The sequence below is a fragment of the Candoia aspera genome, chromosome 4 (genome assembly GCF_035149785.1).
Source record: "Candoia aspera isolate rCanAsp1 chromosome 4, rCanAsp1.hap2, whole genome shotgun sequence".
Taxonomy (NCBI): domain Eukaryota; kingdom Metazoa; phylum Chordata; class Lepidosauria; order Squamata; family Boidae; genus Candoia; species Candoia aspera.
Window position 1 is genome coordinate 68,232,826 of NC_086156.1, and position 19,689 is coordinate 68,252,514.

Genomic DNA, 19,689 nt, shown 5'->3' on the forward strand with positions numbered 1-19,689 from the left:
TTGTAATTCCTGCCTCAAAATAGTGGGAAATTATACCACTCATTTTCTGCAAGTATATTGCCAAAACTCAGAGGCACAGTCCAATGTGGTTCCAATGGCTGCCAAATAAAGGTTTAGATCCAATGGTTGCTTATACTGATTTAGGCAAACACTACTCACCAACAGCAGGAAAATCCTATTTCCTAAAAGATAACAAAGACCAAACAAGATGGCACTCAGAAAAAAGTATCTCAATCTTACCATGCAGGGAGGTACACAAAAGAAAAAAATACACCTAAGATAAAAATAGTTGGTAAGTGAAAATATAAAGGTGTTTAGTACATTAGTTTTAAGTTATAACAAACATGAAGTAGCTTTCAAAGGAGCAACATATCAGATTAGCCAACTCAAACAGCAAAATCATCATTATCCAACTGCTCTTCATGATCTTTGTTGAACATAACAGGTAGAGTGGGCTTCCCTCCAAAGCAATCTAAGTTCAAGAAGGATGGGAAGGAGAAATAGAACGACAGAGAGGAATTCCACCAACATGAGTCAGCCCATGCCCAGGATCAAAAGGAAGGAAGATCCAAGACATCTCTAATAAAAGGCTGACAGCCTACATTAAAACAGAAAAATTGGGTGGATGCTTTAGTATGTGGTGATTTCAAAGAAATAATCATCCTGAAGAAAGATCTGATAAATAGGCAAGAGGAAACAGAAAACTTCAGGAACTCTCATTCTAAATCTTTATTCTTATTTTGGAGAAAGCTTTTCATTCTTGCCTCCTGGTATCCTTATCACTGAATGCTCCTTTTCTTAAGTGAAAAAAAAAAATAGATGCTCCAATACAAGAGAAGTGATATAAACACAGTAACAACAACACGTTTATTACAGCCCTAAGGCCAGATACAATTATATAATAGCAACAGTCTTACATTTACATATACAATATATAAAACAAAACAAAAAAATAGTAGAATAACGATTTAAAATTAAGAATGAAAATACTAAAATAAATTGAAATAAAATACTATATTAAGAAATTCTGAATCTAAGTGATGCTGCGGCGTATTGTGCAGATGGTAGCACAGAACCAGGCAACCTGGGAGGATATTTTCGGGTCCTTGTCTGAAAAAAGTAGCATTAAATAGAAATCACACTCCCTGCCTGGAAATTTCTTCAATAACGGACACACACACACACACACACACCCTTTTCAGCCAGGGTTCAGGCCGGGTTATGGGACTGAGACGGCACTGATCACACTCTTAGATGAACTCTGGCAGGAGTGAGATGGGGGCAGTGCGACCATTCTTGCTCTTCTTGACCTCTCAGCAGCCTTCGATACCATCGATCACGGTATCCTTTTGGACCGGCTTCAGGAATTGGGGGTGGGCGGCACAGTATTGTGCTGGTTCTTCTCCTTCCTCTGGGGTCGGTTCCAGTTGGTGTTGATGGGGGGGGGGAAGGTCCAGCCCACACCCCCTACTTTGCGGGGTGCCTCAGGGCTCGGTTCTCTCCCCTCTCCTATTTAACATCTACATGAGACCGTTGGGGGAGGTAGATACCATCAATATGCTGATGATACTCAGCTTTATATCTCTACCCCAGACCACCTGAGTGATGCCGTGGATGTCCTGACCCAGTGCCTGGAGGCTGTGCGGGCCTGGATGGGGTGCAATGGGCTTCGACTCAACCCAAGCAAGACTGAGTGGCTTTGGGTTTGTGGGCCTCCCGGTGGAAAGGTTTTTCCATCTTTGGTTCTGGATGGGGTTGCACTGCCTCAGACAGACCTGGTGCGCAGTCTGGGGGTCCTTGTAGACTCACGGCTCCTGCTCAAAGAGCGTGGCTAGGAGGGCCTTTGCACACCTTCGGGTTGTGCACCAGCTGCGCCCATTCCTAAACCGAGAGGCTTTGCTTACAGTCACTCATGCCCTCGTGACCTCCTGTCTGGACTACTGTAACGTGCTCTACATGGGGCTGCCCTTGAAGAGCATTCAGAAGCTTCAACTGGTGCAAAATGCAGCCACACGGATAGTAAATGGTGTCGGATACTCGACACATGAAACACCACTGTTATGCGACCTGCATTGGTTGCCAGTGTGCTTCCGGGTGCAATTCAAGGTGCTGGTTGTCACTTTTAAAGCCCTTCATGGCTTGGAACCGGGTTACCTAAGGGACCATCTTCTCTCAGTTGTTTCTGCCCATCGAATTCGATCTAGAAGGTTGGGTATGTCACAGGTCCCGTCAGCCAGGGAGTGTCGGTTGGCGGGAACTAGAAGGCGTGCTTTCTCTTCCGTAGTGCTTGCCCTCTGGAACATTCTCCCTCCAGAAATTAGGATGTCCCCAACCCTGTTGGCCTTTCATAAGGCCGTGAAGACCTGGCTTTGTGCCCAGGCCTGGGGCCTCGAGTGTGTGGATGGTCCCCCCTCTTGGCTGTATTAGCATTCATACATTGCTTACTTGGCAGCCATGTATACTTATTTTGTATTTATTTTATATTTTAATTGTTTTAATTGTAATTGTTTTAACTGTTTTATAGTTTTATTGTTATAAGCTGCCCAGAGTTACTTGCTGAGATGAGCAGCTATAGAAATTGAATAAATAAATAAAAGGATCAGTCTAAAGTCCTTATGTAGGGAACAGTATAACAACATATGGCCTAGGGTTTCTATTGAGTCGTCACCACATGGACATAACTGAAGGTGCATAGGAATACCCTTAAAACGTCCAAAAAGGACTGCTGAGGGCAGTGAGTCCAGCCTGGCTAAAGTGAAAGCTTTACAAAATTTCAAAATTGTGATGGAAGATAAATAAGAAGCTGGAATGAACCGTTCAGGAAGAAAATGACAGATATTGGGGTGTAGCACCTTACGTAAATTTGTTTGGAGATCTATATCCCAGATTCGTTGTTTCAGGACAGTTCTAGCATTATCAAATCCTAATGAGCACAGACTTTCCATAGAGAAACCCAGCAATTTAATTTTATCTAAGGCTTTTTTTAGCCATGACGACTTAAAATGATCTCTAAATACTAATGGAGCTAAACCTATAGGCAACAGAATTAACTTTAGCCAGAAGGTAAGAAGAAGGAACCATGCTCCGGCATCCAATGAAACTATACCTATTTCTACCCGTAGAATTGCTTCTCAGCCTTTTGGCTAAGATGAAGTATAGTATCTGTTCTTACCAGTTTAATATCTGATATGTTCTCTATTTGAGAACTACGTATAAGCACTGTGAATCCCAGCATATCCTTTTTCGTATTTGTTGATGCAATATCAGTGCTCTTTGGCCACAAAATAAATAATGAATAAAGCAAAAATTACATTTGAAGATGTGCTGCCTCTAAACAGCACAACAGAACAGGCTTGGTAGAAATATGCAATTAAGCTTGTATAATAGCTTTTAAGATTGCAAACATCATAACCTTATTCCCTGGTGTGGGTCATAGGGACAAAAGTAGCTGCTATGCTACATCAAAAACAATAAACCTGAAGCACTACTGTGTCAGCGCAAAACATTTACAGCCTACTTTGACAGGAACATGGCACCATGTTCATCTCAGAGACTTGGGTGCCTGGCACAACAAAAACCAGTGAAGACAGTTTGATGTATTTATTTTGGTCTTCGACTAGCATAAATTGTAAAACAGAGGATACAAAATTAATCCAGTGATTTTATAATAATACTACTTTTATTATTTTTTATTATTTTTATTTTATTTTTATTATTAATGCTATTATTATATAATAATACTAGATGTTAATAGCCTTAAATACTATAAAAGAACTAATACTGTAAACAAAATCTATAACCTAATCTGAAAATTAATGATTTCAAGTAAGTATGTTAAAAGCTGTACAAGCTTTATATTATAAAAGACTAAGACCAATAAAATTGAGAGTTACAGTATTAAAGGAACAAATCAGTAATGTTAAGATCTAGCAATTGCTTTAAAGTTTACTGAAGATAGATTAAATAATTTAAAATAACCTGGCCATAGTTCTAGTGCTACTCTAGGGTAGCATGTAATAAAGTTAAAATAACTGTTATTTTTAAAAAGTTTGCAATAACATCAGTTATTATGAACTAAATGCAATTATATGTTTCTAGTCCGATCAACTCTTACTTGATATAAATCCCCACTGCATTTTTTACACTGCTGCACAAAATTTCAAGTCTCCCAGCTTCTAATCCAGCACTTTTAACCACCACTTTTAACCTCTAGCCTGGTCATATCTCTTTACAGATAACTGTGGGGAAGGAATGCTTTGCTATGGATTATTTAATTGTAACACATATTTTGTTTACTTCCTCTGCATACTTCTAATAATAACTTCTAACAGTAACCTGGCATGGGTCCAAGTTATCTGAGGGACCATCTCACCCCCTTACATCAACCCATCCCACCTGGTCAGGCAGAGAAGGCATGTTATGGACCCTGTCCATGAAATAATGTCCATTGGTGGGACACAGGAAGAGAGCCTTCTCTGCTGTTGCCTCAGCCCTATGGAACACTATTCCCCCAGAGGTGAGGTAGGTCCCCACTCTCTCAGCCTTCTGGAAAGGGATGAAGACCTGGCTCTGCCATCTTGCATGGGGCATGAGGAGGGGTAATCAGTCCTGGGGGTGGTTAGCATCTTGAAGATGCTCCCATAAATTAATTTTTTTAACAGCTATAACTTGGATTATATATTTTTATTTAAGAACATTGTTTTTATTGTATTTTAATGGCTATTTATTCTGGTTTTATTGTAAACTGACCAGAGTCACTCTTTGAGTGAGATGGGTTGTGACTAAATTTGAAAAACAAATAATTAATTCTATATATAGCATCAGAGATAGTGACTGGTTCAAGATCTCCATCAATTTCACAGCTGAATAGAATTAAACCTTGGTCTCTAATCATTACTGCATGCTTGCTTTCTATGTAAAATTGTATTATAAAATATATTTTATATATATAAAATATAGAGAGCCAGTTTGGTTTAGTGGTTAAGGCAATGGGCTAGAAACCTGGAGACTGAGATTTCTAGTCCTGTCTTAGGCATGAAACCTGGCTGGGTGAACTTGGGCCAGTCACTCTCTCTCAGCCCAACCCACCTCACAGGGTTGTTGTTGTGGGGAAAACAGGGGGAAGGAGGAGTATTTGGTATGTTCGCTGCCTTGAATTATTTATAAAAATAATAAAGGCAGGATAGAAAAATAAATAAAAATATTTCCTATTATTCATATTGTAGGAACACAGAGAAGGTGTGTGTTCAGGGGTCAATTAAACATTAATTAAGAAGGAAGTGTAAAACGTAAGTTCTGCTTTAGTAAACTATAGTGTTTTGGTGGATTGGTAATATATTCCTTATTCTGACAGCTATTCTAAAACCATTTCACTCAGGGTTCTTCCTATTAACATTTTTTTGGCAGTTTCAAGTTAAGAAACAGAGCCAAACTGATTCATCTTATTTGGGCAAAGGGCATTCCACCTGAGCACTGATGTTGCCCTTACTGACAATGCACAAGTGATTGTGAGCATATTATTACTTGTGTTGCAATGCAGTTATAAAAGATACTGATATGTACCATATGGTTCTTACATACTTTGTGCCATATATCTGTATAAAGACATGAATGGATAGACAGTATATGAAAGAAGGAATACATGAGAACTTCTCAAAAGTGGACCATAGAGCCAGAAAAAAATCTGTTCTGGATATTTCAGCTAATAAGTACACACATGACAACTACAAAGAAAACACAGCAAGCTACAATCAACCCTCTTTATGACCCTCAGTGTGATGTTAATCTGAAACGGTATTCCCAACAGTTTGCTGTCGTAATATTTTGCTACTGAACTGTTCAGAGCTTTTTATACCACTTTGTTGGCATTAAGGATTTAAATATGTGCTTTACTAATCTCAACTTTAGAACACATTTGTCTTATGACAACTTATCAGGGAGTAGCAGGCATACACAGTGACCTTTTTAGCCTTATAGGGAAGCACCACTTTTCAACACTACTTCCATAAGCATTGAAGTTTCACATTTTAATATGAAATGTGAGATATGAAGATATAAAGTATAACAAATATATATGCATGCATGGGGAGGGGAGAGAGATACCAAATTATAATAAAAATAAATGACACAAACTAAATTCCCTCTCCATTTAAAATTAACCCAATTTATAAAATACTTATTTAACACAACGGTAAAAAATGTACTTTCTACCTTCAGTGCCAAGACTTGCTATCATTTAAATTCTGAGAGTCAACTCCTAGCACAAATTTTAAATCCAGAAAATTCTTGCTAATACTTGATACACCATTACAAGTTCAGTTTTCAACTTATCTCTGCTCTCTCCTTCAACAAAATATCTGCCCTTCTAATACACTCTTAGCTCCTGTGTACATTCATTCTCTCATACATCTGAAAGCTTCAAAAGAAGAATTAAACAAATGGCTGGTTTTGTCTATTATAACTTTATCACATCCTCACCATCCTACTCCTAAAGTGCTGTATCTCCATGATTCAGTTCAACACAACTGCAACTGCTCTCTTAATTTTTGGTATTTTGCCAAGAATACAATAGAATAGAATATCTGTAGCTCAGGGTTGAATTGTGGAGTCCTTGGTGCACTCCAAGCTTGGCTGTTTGCTTGCAGACATTTCATTACCTGACTAGGTAATATCATCAGTGCCGCTGAGAATTTACACCCTGCCTTCCCTTCCTTCCTTAGGACTTTGAGGGGTACATCTAAGGATACCTTACAGAGGTCGCCCTCTCCCTTTTTCCTCTTCCTCCAACACTCCCTTCAATCTCATCTCACAACCTGAGTAGCCTGTTGTCCTCATCTAACACGTTGGCACACTCACTTCATTTTTATTTCCTATCAATCCCATCTCCCGTACCCATAATCCTTCATCTTCTCTTCCATATACACTACTTTTCTCATCACTGGGTCTTCAGCGTTATTCTAAGATAGCACCATTTTCCACAGTCTCAAAATAACATTTCTTGAACCATTCTGTCTCTCCAGCTACTAGCCAATTTCTCTTTTAGTCCTTCTTGCCCTTCTAAAATTTCATGTCTGCCTAATTAAAACAACTCATTGCTACAAAACATTATTCCAATATCCTTATTCCACACTCCTCCCTTGCCTCTCCTTCCTCTTATTTTAAGCTGCAGATTACAAACTGATTTTGGCCAGGTATGTTATCTGGTTTTGATATTATTTCTATGTTTTTGAAAACCTTACAGGGAGTTCACATCGATTATGTCTCACCAACCATTATACAATGTTTCTCAGGTTTCTTTCCATGTTATTGGAACATTGTTATAAGACTCCACATATATTGTCTACTCAGTTCTTCCCAGTAAACTTAATGCAACAAATCTTAATTTGGCTTAACAAAAAACCACAAAATTTTAGTTAAGTATATTTACAGTTAGACAGGTTAATAAAAAAAGAGTTACTAATGTATTTATTTCTATTACAAGCAGCCAGCTAAAGTCCTTTACAGATTTAAACAAAAGAAAGGTGGGGGAAGTATTTTCCTACCAGGAACATTGGCTCTAAATTTTATAAATGCTCCATGTTTAGCAATTTTATATAACTTCACAGACTAATTTCCTTTTTTTCCCCCTTCCTTCTTCTTGGATTATAAACCTTCAGGTACAGACTTGGCTTTTTAATACTTCATAAAGCACTACATTTTAAGCACTATTCAGGCACATAATAATCTTCAAGACTGGAGAACATTAAGCAGGTGCCAGGTCTTAGTGGTTTTAGGGAAAAATACAGCTACTAATTTTTCATTAAATGGATACTTTTTTTTCTAGAAATATAGGAAATTTAAATTTAGCCAGGCAAACCTAGAGCTGATTTGATCTTTTCAACCATCCAGATGGCATAGCTGAGGCAAAGACAATATCAGAGCTACAGGTGTTCAGTCAAGCAGCATGTTTATAGAGCCAAGTTCAGAATTCATGGAAGGGCAGTTTGTCAGTAAATATTGTACCGAACAGGAAATCAGTAACTACAAAGGGAATATAATGGTTAAGGTTTTAAGTTTTATCTGACAGCATTCAGGGCAAGTTATGGAGCATGTTTACATGAGGCAGATTACTGTATTGACTATAAGCGCTTTGCAAGATTTTAAAGAAAGATTTGTTCCATCATGCTCACACAGAAATTCCATGATGGAGAATTCCAGTCCCTTCAATTTAAGTCTAAAAGCACTTACCCTGAAAGCACAGGCCTTTTACCCCAAGAAAAATGAAGCAGCATCTGAACATTTGAATATTATTGACAGTCTAATTATCTAGGGACAAATATTGCCAATCAATAAACGCTATTTTTGCCTTATTTTTTACTCAGTAACCACTGTTACCTCTGTATAATTGCTGTTAAGTATCCACTGAAAAGCATTTTTGTTACTTAGAAGTAAAGAAGCAGGCATAAACATAAACTCTGAGAAATAACACCCAATCTACCCTGCAGAATAACTTTTCACTGTTAGCTATGGATAATTTTATAAAAGTAACAAACTGAGTTATAAGGTAACTTTACCTTTGATAATAAAATCTTCAGAGTATTCAGCTTTTGTCTGGACTATAAGAATATTTTACAGAAACTTCTGTTTTTTAGTGTTAACTTATATATTACTTATATAATAAATTTTGTCAGTCTTTTACAATTAAGTGGCAATTGAACCTAGCTTGTAATGCCAAACATAAGCAAGACCATGAAAAATTTATTTTTCCCACTTAATCTAGTTGTAAGCAAATTACACCCCTACATAGTTCTAACTTCATACACACAAATGCTGTAATAAGAATGAGAGAAGATTTATATCCCAGGAAGTAAAGATATCTTAACAACTTTAAAATAAACATCATTTTTTTAAAAATAAAATAAACAATAAAATAAAAATAAAGTTTTCTTTACACACCAAATCATGTTTTGCTTACACATCCTTAAATTGCTTGTTTAATTGCAAGCCATCTTGCAGGATAATATATATATATTATAATCCAGAAATTCTTGCTTGCATCTGTCACATTCAACTATACAGTGGAATGCCTTCATTTCTTAGCTGCCCAAGAACTTTCATCCTGCATTTGATAATTAGACAACCATTCTCTTTCAATATACATTTTTCAACTTACAGAGAGAAAAGACAAAGTATTCTGTCCCAATCGGGCAATTCATGAGATTAACACATCTGCATTTACCAGAAAAAACCCTCACGATATTTCAAGAAACTTAACATTTGTCACAACTCAAAACATTAGAATTGTATTTTTAGAGCTTTTCCCCCTTATTAAGAACTTAAAACATTTTTCTGCCAGGAGGCACATTTCATCAGCATCATAAAAGTGGGATCATGCAAGAGAATCAAGTTTTTTATTCTTTTCTAATTCAGTAAAAAAGAAATATATGTTTTTTTGTACCGTATGAATTCATTTTGTTAAAAAAGAGAAATAAACTCACTCGGTACTTCTAGGCTGTTTCAAATAAATGCCAAGTTAATTCTTTCAGCAACTATGCCTTGCTAGTCACAAATGCATTCCTAATGTCTAAAATAGATACCCTATCATATTCAGCAGTCACACCTCAGGAGCAGAGATCACAAGCAAAGTGAAATGTCCTATAACTTACAGAGCAACTCCAGATAAAACTCACTGACAGAACTGCAAAGCAAGACAAGGCTCTTAAGTATCAACCAGGGTTTATACTCAAGGTAAAAATATGCCTCCTCTTAGCAGGATATTTTAAATAGGGTGGGTACTTAAAACACAACATAACGTCATGATTACACTAGTTATACCAATTTAATTTAATTCAAAGTGTTCCTCTCAAACTGCCTCCCTCCTCTGAATGAATACAAGGGAAAATTTATTTTAATTCTGGGCTATGTTTTAAGATCTCCTTTTCACATACATTATCTTTATAATATTTTGCATTACTCACAATTTTAGTACTAGATGCAAAATATATATACATACAAATAAATAAAACTGCTAGGTAAAGACTTCACAAAAAACCCTTAACTATAGTAACTTGGTATCAGAAATGCTGTCTATTTCTAACACTAGCTGGAATTCTAGCAATTGAAAGCAATTTTTAGCTATTCCAGTAAATAATTTTTCAAACTGAGTTTTTCAGCCAATTCAAATAGTTTTATAAAATGTCAAACTCCATTAAATGAATAGACAATTATTTTGTTATGACCCTAAGATGCATGACAAAAACTCTATGTTGTTAAATTAAGCTTCTGTTTATCATTTGACTTAAGAACTTTCACAAGCAGCACTCAGCAATTTTAAAAGAGATTGGCTGTTGTGAGGATAGTTTGACTACCATCATATTTAGTCTACACTGCATGTTGTAACATGATTTTAACTGATGCACCTTCTTCATTCAAAATTAAAATGACAACCCAAAGGATGCACAGAACTGCAAGTCGGAGCACATTTTATGGTACAGGCAGAAACAACAAAATCTTTTGCTCTTTTTGGTTTCAGTCTAGATGTATTCATTTGCAGTTTCTTCCCTTTCACGGTAACGTTTTACACTTTTTAATATAGCACTGCATAAGAATATTGAAACCCACAAGCAAGGAAATACCAGTGTTCTTTGACTTCTCCAGAACTAGGACCCTGCTTTAACCCTATTGATGATATGGAATCTGGACCTGAATTGTGTAACTACTAATGCAGATTTTTTGCTTTTACTTCATTTCCATCAATGTCTATAGTATCATCAGACCAATCAGAGCATACTCTCAATCAGGGGATGTGAAAACTGACTATTATCATGGTCATACCACTATTTGGTGAAATTTGGTTTCATGGCATCAGTCTCTCCCTGCAGAAACCAGGCCCTATTAAGAGATACCAATCCTGATCAATGGGGAGGCTGTGGGAGACAAATTAGCTCAGAAGACAGTTGGAACACATCACTTCAATTAACACGTGGTGGCGAAGCCTGTGATGAAGCCTTATTTTGCTTATTCTACTGCATCCTCAAGTAATCACTTCATATACTTTATATGAAGCTTGTTACATATATGTTGAGATATCAGGTGTACTGTTGAGGATTAGGCTGTGTGGATATGTTTCTGGATTTATGCATGCTACTTGAGAGGATCCAGGAAAAGAATAGATGTACTGTTGTTCAGTAGAGTATCCTATCAGCCTAGAAAGGGGAAGGCATCTCTTACTGCTGAAGAATCTACTCTGAATCCAGGAGCTTTTATTAACTAAAATTCCTTTCTGGGAGCACCTTGACTGAGAAGAGGAAAGTAGTTGCAGACATTTTGAGAGACTACCATATCTTGCTTATTTTAAACCTGGTTTCAAACCTCATTTTGATCATATAAGTCTTATTTATCTGAGGGAGAGACAGAATGATTCTGTTTGTACTTTCAGATGTATTGTTCTTCTATGCTGTTCAATAGGTTTTGGATTTGGAGCGCACTTAGAGTGGTTCCATTTCTACTTGTAGAACAGCACTAGAAAGTAACATTGGGTAATGGAACTTCTGCTTCTAGCAGCTATGTTGGTTACTACCAGAGGCTATTATTTTGTCCTTAGTATATTAGACATGTATATGAAGTTGCTAGAGATTATATTTAAGAGTTTAAGGACAAGGACATATGCGGATAACACCCAGCCATTTCTCTGTGACATCTAAGGCAGGACAGGCCATTGATTATTTCTGTTCTACCCTGGGCTGCATTCCTTTAAGAAAAAATAGGTAAGTTGTTTGGAGGTGAGACAGAGTTCATTATTATCATTAGAGTTACAACTGACCTTTGCAGGAAAACTTATTAATAGCTTCATTCTAGTATACCAAATATGGCCTTTCCTAGACAGTGGTAGCATATCATTGTGTAACTGTGCTTACAGACTGCAGAAGAGCATTTTATGCAGTTATCTTTGTGCATAATCCAGAAACTGCAGCTATTAACCATGCTGACTGAGGCACCCAGCCATATATAAACCTAATATATCAAATACACTAACTGTATATTAGCTAGGGAGCCAAGTTCAACACATTAGCTATTTAGCCAAGTTCAAGATCATCTTGCTAGCATAAAAAACACTCAACAAATAACTAACAATCCGTTTCCCAATGCAGATCTGTACAATTGTTGAAAAGATATTACAACTTATAAAGTGGCAAATTACTCAAAATATGGAACTTTTCTGGGGTGGTGACTGCTAGGAGACACCAATTTTGGTATGTTTTACACGCCTGTTTAAACCATTCTGTTCACCCTAGACTTCCCTTTTCTTCCCCTTCCCCCCACCCCAGTTTTGATTTTAAATAAGTGAATAGTTTAATTGCTGCAATTCCCTAACCTAACCGTAATCTTCTATTTTGTTAATTCTGGAGTTTGGGCATATAACAGTGGTGTAGAACCTGCAGTTTGAGTGTTGAATGTGGGCCCCAAACTCCTGCACCTCCCTTCTAAGCAACCATTAGTTCTGAAAATATCTGCCACTACTTTTTTCTGGATTTTTAAAAAACTTTCCAGTCTAGTTTACAGTCCTATTATTTCTTTGAGGTCTCTTATCCAAGCACTAACAACATCTGACTGCTAGCTTTTAAGACCACTTAAGGTCAGTTAAGTGCTGCCACCTAGCAGGCTTCACATTAATATTCTCTTTTTAGAAAGGATGCAGCAAGGCTGCTAGCAGCCTTGCCTTAGTGTTGTAAATTTTATGTGAAGATCAAAACTTTAATTGTAAAAAAGATTAACTGGTGAGTAGTTTATTATGTTATACTCCTACAGAGTTTGGATATGAGCCTGTCAAGAATTAAAAACAATTCTACAAGCTTTCCTTTACTACCATTAAGCCCTCTAATAAAGTCAAACTCTCACTTAAAGGAGTGGGAAAGCCCAGCCCTGATTCTAAATTCCCACAAGCCTCAACTCATCCATCCAGTTATTAAATCCCATGATTGAGCCAACAAACACAAAAGACTATATTACTAGGGGGAAAAAACATTTGTTTGGTTTGAAAGGATGTATTTAATTCTAACCCAATCAAGACAACCTCTAGTCACATGAATCCATTTAGTCCTTTAATAGTTGTATTGTAGAAAGACTCCAAAATGTTCCCACAGACAACAGATAAAGGGTTGGCCTAATCCTTAAAATTACATGTACAGGCAAAATAAAAACAAATGTTTATATCAAAATGTAAACAAGGAATGGAAATATTTCATAAGTTTGTCATTAACATAGACACCATGACATGGGAAAATGTATGACTGATACACATCTTCCAGTAATACAGCATAAAACTGATTTATAATTACAAGATACAAGCAAAAGTAGGGATTTAAAATCCACACAAAAGTAGCGATTTAAAATTGGTATCTTCAACAGATAAATCACTATACTCTAGAAACAGTTTAAAAACAACTAGTGTCACAGAACACATTTTTATTTTAAATTACCCATCATGTTTGAGAGCAGTACTAAAACTTACCTGTCTTCAAAAAAATATATTAAGACAATGATCAGGAAAGAAGCCTCTATTGTTAATGCCATACCAGAACAGTTGAGATGAGAAAAACTAGAAGAAATACATTTTAAAGACTTGGTTATCTCTTAACTGCTCTTTTGAAGAGGAAAAGAACACTGTAAGAAAAGAATCACAGGATTCCTCCTCCTCTACTCCATGTGTCTTTAGTTTGAGGTGGTACTTGAAGAGTCAGATAATAATTCTCGGGTCAGATTTGGCCCTGAGACTGGTTATCCCTGTTACACCAATCTATTTTGGGTTATTATTTTAGGAGCAGATACAGTAGCATCTCCAACAATGCAACAAGCTCATAGGAAGCAGGCTCATATTGAACAAGCAGATATTCAGAAAATTCGAAGTATCACATGCAACCTGAATACTTGTTAACTAATTAGCATGGACAATCTCAATACTCAAGCAGAGGATCAAACTCAACCTGTCAGCCAGTAGGGACATCTTACTATCTCCCTCCCTGCTACCTGATACAGAGAAAGAGAGAAAGGGTGGGAAGGAAAGAAATTCAAAAGGTGGCACTTTTCCTAGATATAACAAAGCAAATAAGCGTGATGAAAAATGATTAGACTATTTTAGCACCAACTGTCAAACCCACTTGGTAGACCAGGTCAGAAACTCAACTTGACAGGAAGAGTAGAATTGTACTATATTCAGACAGGCTATAACAACAGAATCTTGCAAGTATCTGATTGTGCTGTGCCTCCCCTCCTTATACCCCAGTGAATCAGAGAGGTATTCGCCTGATCTGTTTCCACATATTACCCTACTTACCAAGACTTAAAGAATGTTTCATCCCTCTTTGCTTAGGTAATGGTTCTTGCAGAATTCAAGGCCAACTCTCTTATTCTCTGCACCAACACAGTAGACCAGGGATATTAATTTTTTTTCCCCCTGTAGGAAACTGCGTTACAGTTGGAATCTTATCACCTGAGATTCATTTGGCCCTGACCTTTTTGTCATTTTGTAAGTCCTTGAAGACCTGGATGTTTCTTTGGTCATGAGGCCTGCAGTTGCACTCTCTCAACCTAACCAATGTGATAGGATAAAATAAAAGAGGAATAATCATGTATACTACTATTAACTCCCTTAAAGAAAATGTGATAGCAATGTAAGATACGAGTAAGATAAATCAGAAATTTGAGGCAAAGCATTTGCTAAAATATACTGTGACTAAAAATGGATTTTAAGTAGTTTAGTCCAGTTTTCAAACCAGACAAATCAGGCTTCCAGAATAACTCTTTAAGTTGTCAAAAGCAGTAGTAGTTCTTTGTTTTAAGGCCTAAATTTAATGTATCAACTTAGCATTATATGTTCTTGGAGAGTATTTGTCTAGTAAAATTGTATTACTGACCTATGCCTTCATTTAAAATAGACAACAGTACAGATAGTCCTTGACTTAAGACCTTTCTTTTAGCGACTGTTTGAAGTTATGACAGTGCTGGGAAAGTGACTTGCAACCAGTCCTCGCGCTTACAACTGTCGCAGTGTCCCTCTGGTCACATGATCAAAATTCAGGCGCTTGGCAACTGGCATGTATTTACAACAGTTGCGGCATCCTGGGGTCATGTGATCACCATTTGCTACCTTCCCAGCCAGCTTCTGACAAGCAAAATCAATGGGGTAAGCCAGATTCACTTAATGACTGCAGTGATCCGCTTAAGAGCTACAGCAAAAAAGGTCATAAAATCGGGTGTGGCTCACTTAACAACCTCCTCGCTTAGCAACAGAGGTTCTGAGCCGATTGTAGTTGTACAGTTGTAATCAAAATTATTCAACCCCCATTGCAAATCCTCTGGTGGGATTTGAAGAAGGCAGTTGTAGCATGCAAACCCAAGAATATTACTGAACTGGAGGCCATTGCTCATGAGGAATGGGCTAAGATTCCTCAGGAACACTGCCAGAAGCTGGTGTCTGGCTCTGCATCTCATTTGCAGCAGGTCATAACAGCAAAAGGGTGCTCTACTAAGTACTGAAGATGCTTGCCATGAAGGGGTTGAATAATTTTGAGACGGGAGAAGTCACGATAAATTGCATGTTCAGTTGACTTTGGGGACACCACTTGAAGCTTTCGTTGTGTTGAGCTATTTCAATTGCTGAAAGTCTGTACATTTTGACAATCAACCTGATTTGCAATGGGGATTGAATAATTTTGACTAGAATGCAAGTTGAGGATTACCTGTATTGTGTAAAGTCATCAATTGTTGAATAAAGGTAGTCCTCACTTAGCAACCACAATTGGGACTGGCAACTCCATCGCTAAGCAAAACATCACATAACCAAAACAGGCTTACAACCTCACTTCCACTGCAGTTGTCAAGCAGATTACTATGAATTATTAAGCAAGACATCACCTGACTGCAATTTGCAATTTTACTGCTGGCTTCTCCATTGACTCTGCTTGTCGGAAGCCACTTGTGAACTACGCAAAAGGCAATCACATGACCACAAGACACTGTGACAGTAATAAATGCCCACCGGTTATGCAGCCCCCAAATGTTGATCATGTGACCGTGGGGATACTGTGATGGTTGTAAAAGCGAGGGCTGGTTGCAAAGATACCTTTTAAGCACCGCTGTAACTCTGAATGGTCACTAAATAGGGCAGTTGTTAAGTGAGGTCTATCTGTATATGAATTACCTCAACACACATACTACCACTTACAGTCGTGTGAAAAAGAAGGTATATCCTCTTTGAGTTCTATGGTTTTACGTATCAGGACATAATAAAAAGCATCTGGTCCTTAGCAGGTCTTAAAATTAGGTACATACAACCTCAGATGAACAACACATGACATATTACACCGTGTCATTATATATTTTACAAAAATAAAGCCAAAATGGAATGCATCCATGAACACCAACTAGCAGTCAGAAGACATGATGAAAACCCTTTAATCTCACAACACATGGACAGACTCAAGCATACTTTCAACTAGGAAACTCTGACCATCTTAAACTGAGCCAAATCCAAAAATGCTAGAGAATTCCTGGAAGCTTGGCACTCAGACAAAGCAGCCATCAACAGACACATAGAGGTAAACAACATTTATGTTCCATTCAAAAGAGACAACAGAAAAGCCAAAAGACCGGAACACCTCCTTGCCAGCAATCAACACTCAGATATGCGAAGATTAACACCAGGATTAATACCAGATGAACAATCAAACAGTACATTATACCTTAATCAAGGAACTATTAACTCAGTTAATCAAGCAAGCAGCAAACAACAGCCCAATCAAGGAACTCCCAAGGAAAGAACAACACCTCCACCAACACAAGCAGGACAAACCACAGTATATAAACAGAGAGCAAGGCCCACTCCCTCTTCGCACTGAAGATGTTGCCTAGTCTGGCAATGAAACGTCTGCAAGAAAACAAGGCTCAGAAAGCACCAAGGACTCCACAGTTCAATCCTGAGCTACAAATAGTCTCTTTGATTAGAGCCATAAGTTTATCCTTGTTGAATATTTATTTGTATTACTACATAAAATTAAACATACAAAAGAGAAAGTAGTTAACCTCTTCTGCGCTTTCCAAAATAGTTCAAGTTTACCATTAAAATATTTAATAAGCAAAGAATGATGCCTACAGAATGTCAAAAAAAAGTAAAACCCACTTAAACAGATAAAAGGATGTATCTTCCCAGTGTTAACAATTCTTGAATTTGATGACACAGGCTTCAATCTATAACCACCCATGCTACGATAACTGTTATTTGTTTAAGATAATATAAGAAACAGATTTTGTTTTGACTAATTTACACAATTATACCACTAAAATTTTAGTCTCACAATTATTAAGAATACATCGAAGTTCCAGCTAAAATTAACACTGTGGTAGAAATCAAAATACTGGCATTCTATGTGAATGTGTTAAGGTTTTCAGCTTCATTTTTTAAACTTTATATTGTGCATCACTGATATAATATTCTGGTTATTTATTTCAGTTAACAAATTAAACCTAATGTTTATGTAAGGAAGATACTGTTCCCCATTGTATTCAGTTAAATGCTCCACTACCCATACCGCCAAGCCAAAGGTTTTCTAAAAAATAGTAACGTGAGAAGGAAAGCATAATCCATTCCATTGTTCACATATTTTTGAGACTTCTGGGCAGTTTATCAGCTTGTTCTACTTTTTCAATGTATCCAAGAACACTGGCCAGAAACCATTTCTGAAAACATGTGTCACATCTGTAGAATATTGGGTGACTGTTCTTTCAGTTTTTACAGTTTTTATTTATACAAACATTCATATTTCATGTATAATGATTATCAAAAGTCATCTTGATCTTGCATATTTATAGATTTTGGAATTTGTACTGGTTAATATTTCTCATGTACAAAGGAACAGAATCTTCCTCCCAGACCTGAGCAATAGCAGACCATATACAGAAGCATGCAAGGAGGACAGACAGAATTAGAATATAGTACCTACCAAAGGACGTAGTAAAACGTCTCCTTTAATAGGAGATGGATGTGCAATTTAAACAAATGTAGTATATCCGAGATTCTAGAGTCCCTATTTAGTGACTGGAGTTTGATTTCTGAGACTAATGCACACAACATCTCATGTACTTTACAGCTTGAATTCTTGGTACTTCAGAGAGGATTCCCACTGTGCTATGGGTACCTCAAGAGCAAAACAGGTTACTACAGCAAAATGTGGAAGACAGTTTGCATCTGAATCTTAAATAAAATCCTAATTTTCAATTGATGTTTTAGGGAAAAATACAATGAATTTAATGAGACAAGGTACAAATATAACTTTCAGTTTCTATCCTCAGAGTTCTACGAACAGAATAGCACCCTGTTTTAGCACTGTAATCAAGATGAATGATGCCCTCCTAGTTTGGTAGAGTAAGTCGCTTGCTTGCAAATGAAGCAACAAATCAAGCTACTGTGTATGATGTTACTGATTGTAGCTTTAGGTTATTTCAAGAGGCAAACCTTACCATACAGTGAACACTACAGAGAGGTGGTTGCCACATCCTCTACCTGCATGGCAAACTGAGTATTATCAAATCTTTACTATTTCCCACAAATACAGAAAAACGGAAGATAAGATCAAATCAAATTTCTTTCTGGAAGATGAGAGGCAACAGCTCTTCACATTTTTAAAGCGGTTCTGAACTTACAACTGTAAGAACACAACAAAGAATTAAAACAAAGAAATGTAAAACAAAACCATTTCATTTACAGAATTAATATTATGCCTAATTTCATACACACTGGGTGGCTCACCTGAATGCGATATAATAGATATACTGTAATTTACAAAATCCATTTGAAAAAACAAAGGTAATTAAAAGAACAATGGTGGTTGTGGGGAAAAAACAGGAAGACCCCACTGTACCTCACACTAACTCCTGGATGAACTAGGATATAAATCTAACAACAACAGAAAATCATCAATTTCTTCTAAATTAGGGGACAGGCTTATCTCCTCTATTGCTAAAATAGTGTCTGGTCTTATGCCCCAAATCTCAGACCAAAATAATTTTCACCTTTGGCATTAAACAGATCTTTCACAAATAATAATTCAAATTTTGCTGTATCTGTAATTCCAGCCAGCACTATACAAGCACACCTGCATACAACCCAAAGCCAAGAGTCTGGAGAAACCCGGTTTACCATGAATGAGATGAGGGCAGTGAACACAGCCTGTGTATGTTGACTGGGCTACTCTTGCTTCTAAGGTTGACTAAGAGAAAATGCCCTCACCTCATTCATGGTAAACCATGAATTTGTATTTTATGGATTCATATAGTTAGCAAGATTGAACACTGCAGCATTTTTGCGCTACTGCGTAATTTACTTGTTACTGTAAGCTAGCTGAAGCTCTTCACAGCTGTTTTATTCATGGAAAAACATGTGAGACAAGCTCTATAAATACTATCACATGGAACTCTTAACAACATGCATCCTTCTTACACAGGATCTCAAAACTGACACCCTACACTCTTGGTCAGAAGTCCACAGCAACTGCTATTTTGGGGGAAACACTAGTGATATTTCGGTCAACAGTTTGTCCTCACAGCAGATCATTCTCTCTGAAAATCTTAAGTAGCAGTACTAAGTTAACAATTGCTTACTTTAGTAGATGCTACAACACTTGTGTGAAGAAGAAAGTACACCCTCTTTGAGTTCTA

The 19,689-nt window shown here is 37.1% G+C and overlaps 1 protein-coding gene and 1 pseudogene across 1 annotated transcript in view; one reads left to right on the plus strand and one right to left on the minus strand.

Annotated features, from left to right (window-relative positions):
* Positions 1 to 19,689, minus strand: part of SMIM19 (small integral membrane protein 19) — a 48,842-nt gene that overhangs the window by 4,783 nt on the left and 24,370 nt on the right. The window lies entirely within an intron of this gene.
* LOC134498111 (U2 spliceosomal RNA) lies at positions 3,124 to 3,242 on the plus strand (annotated as a pseudogene).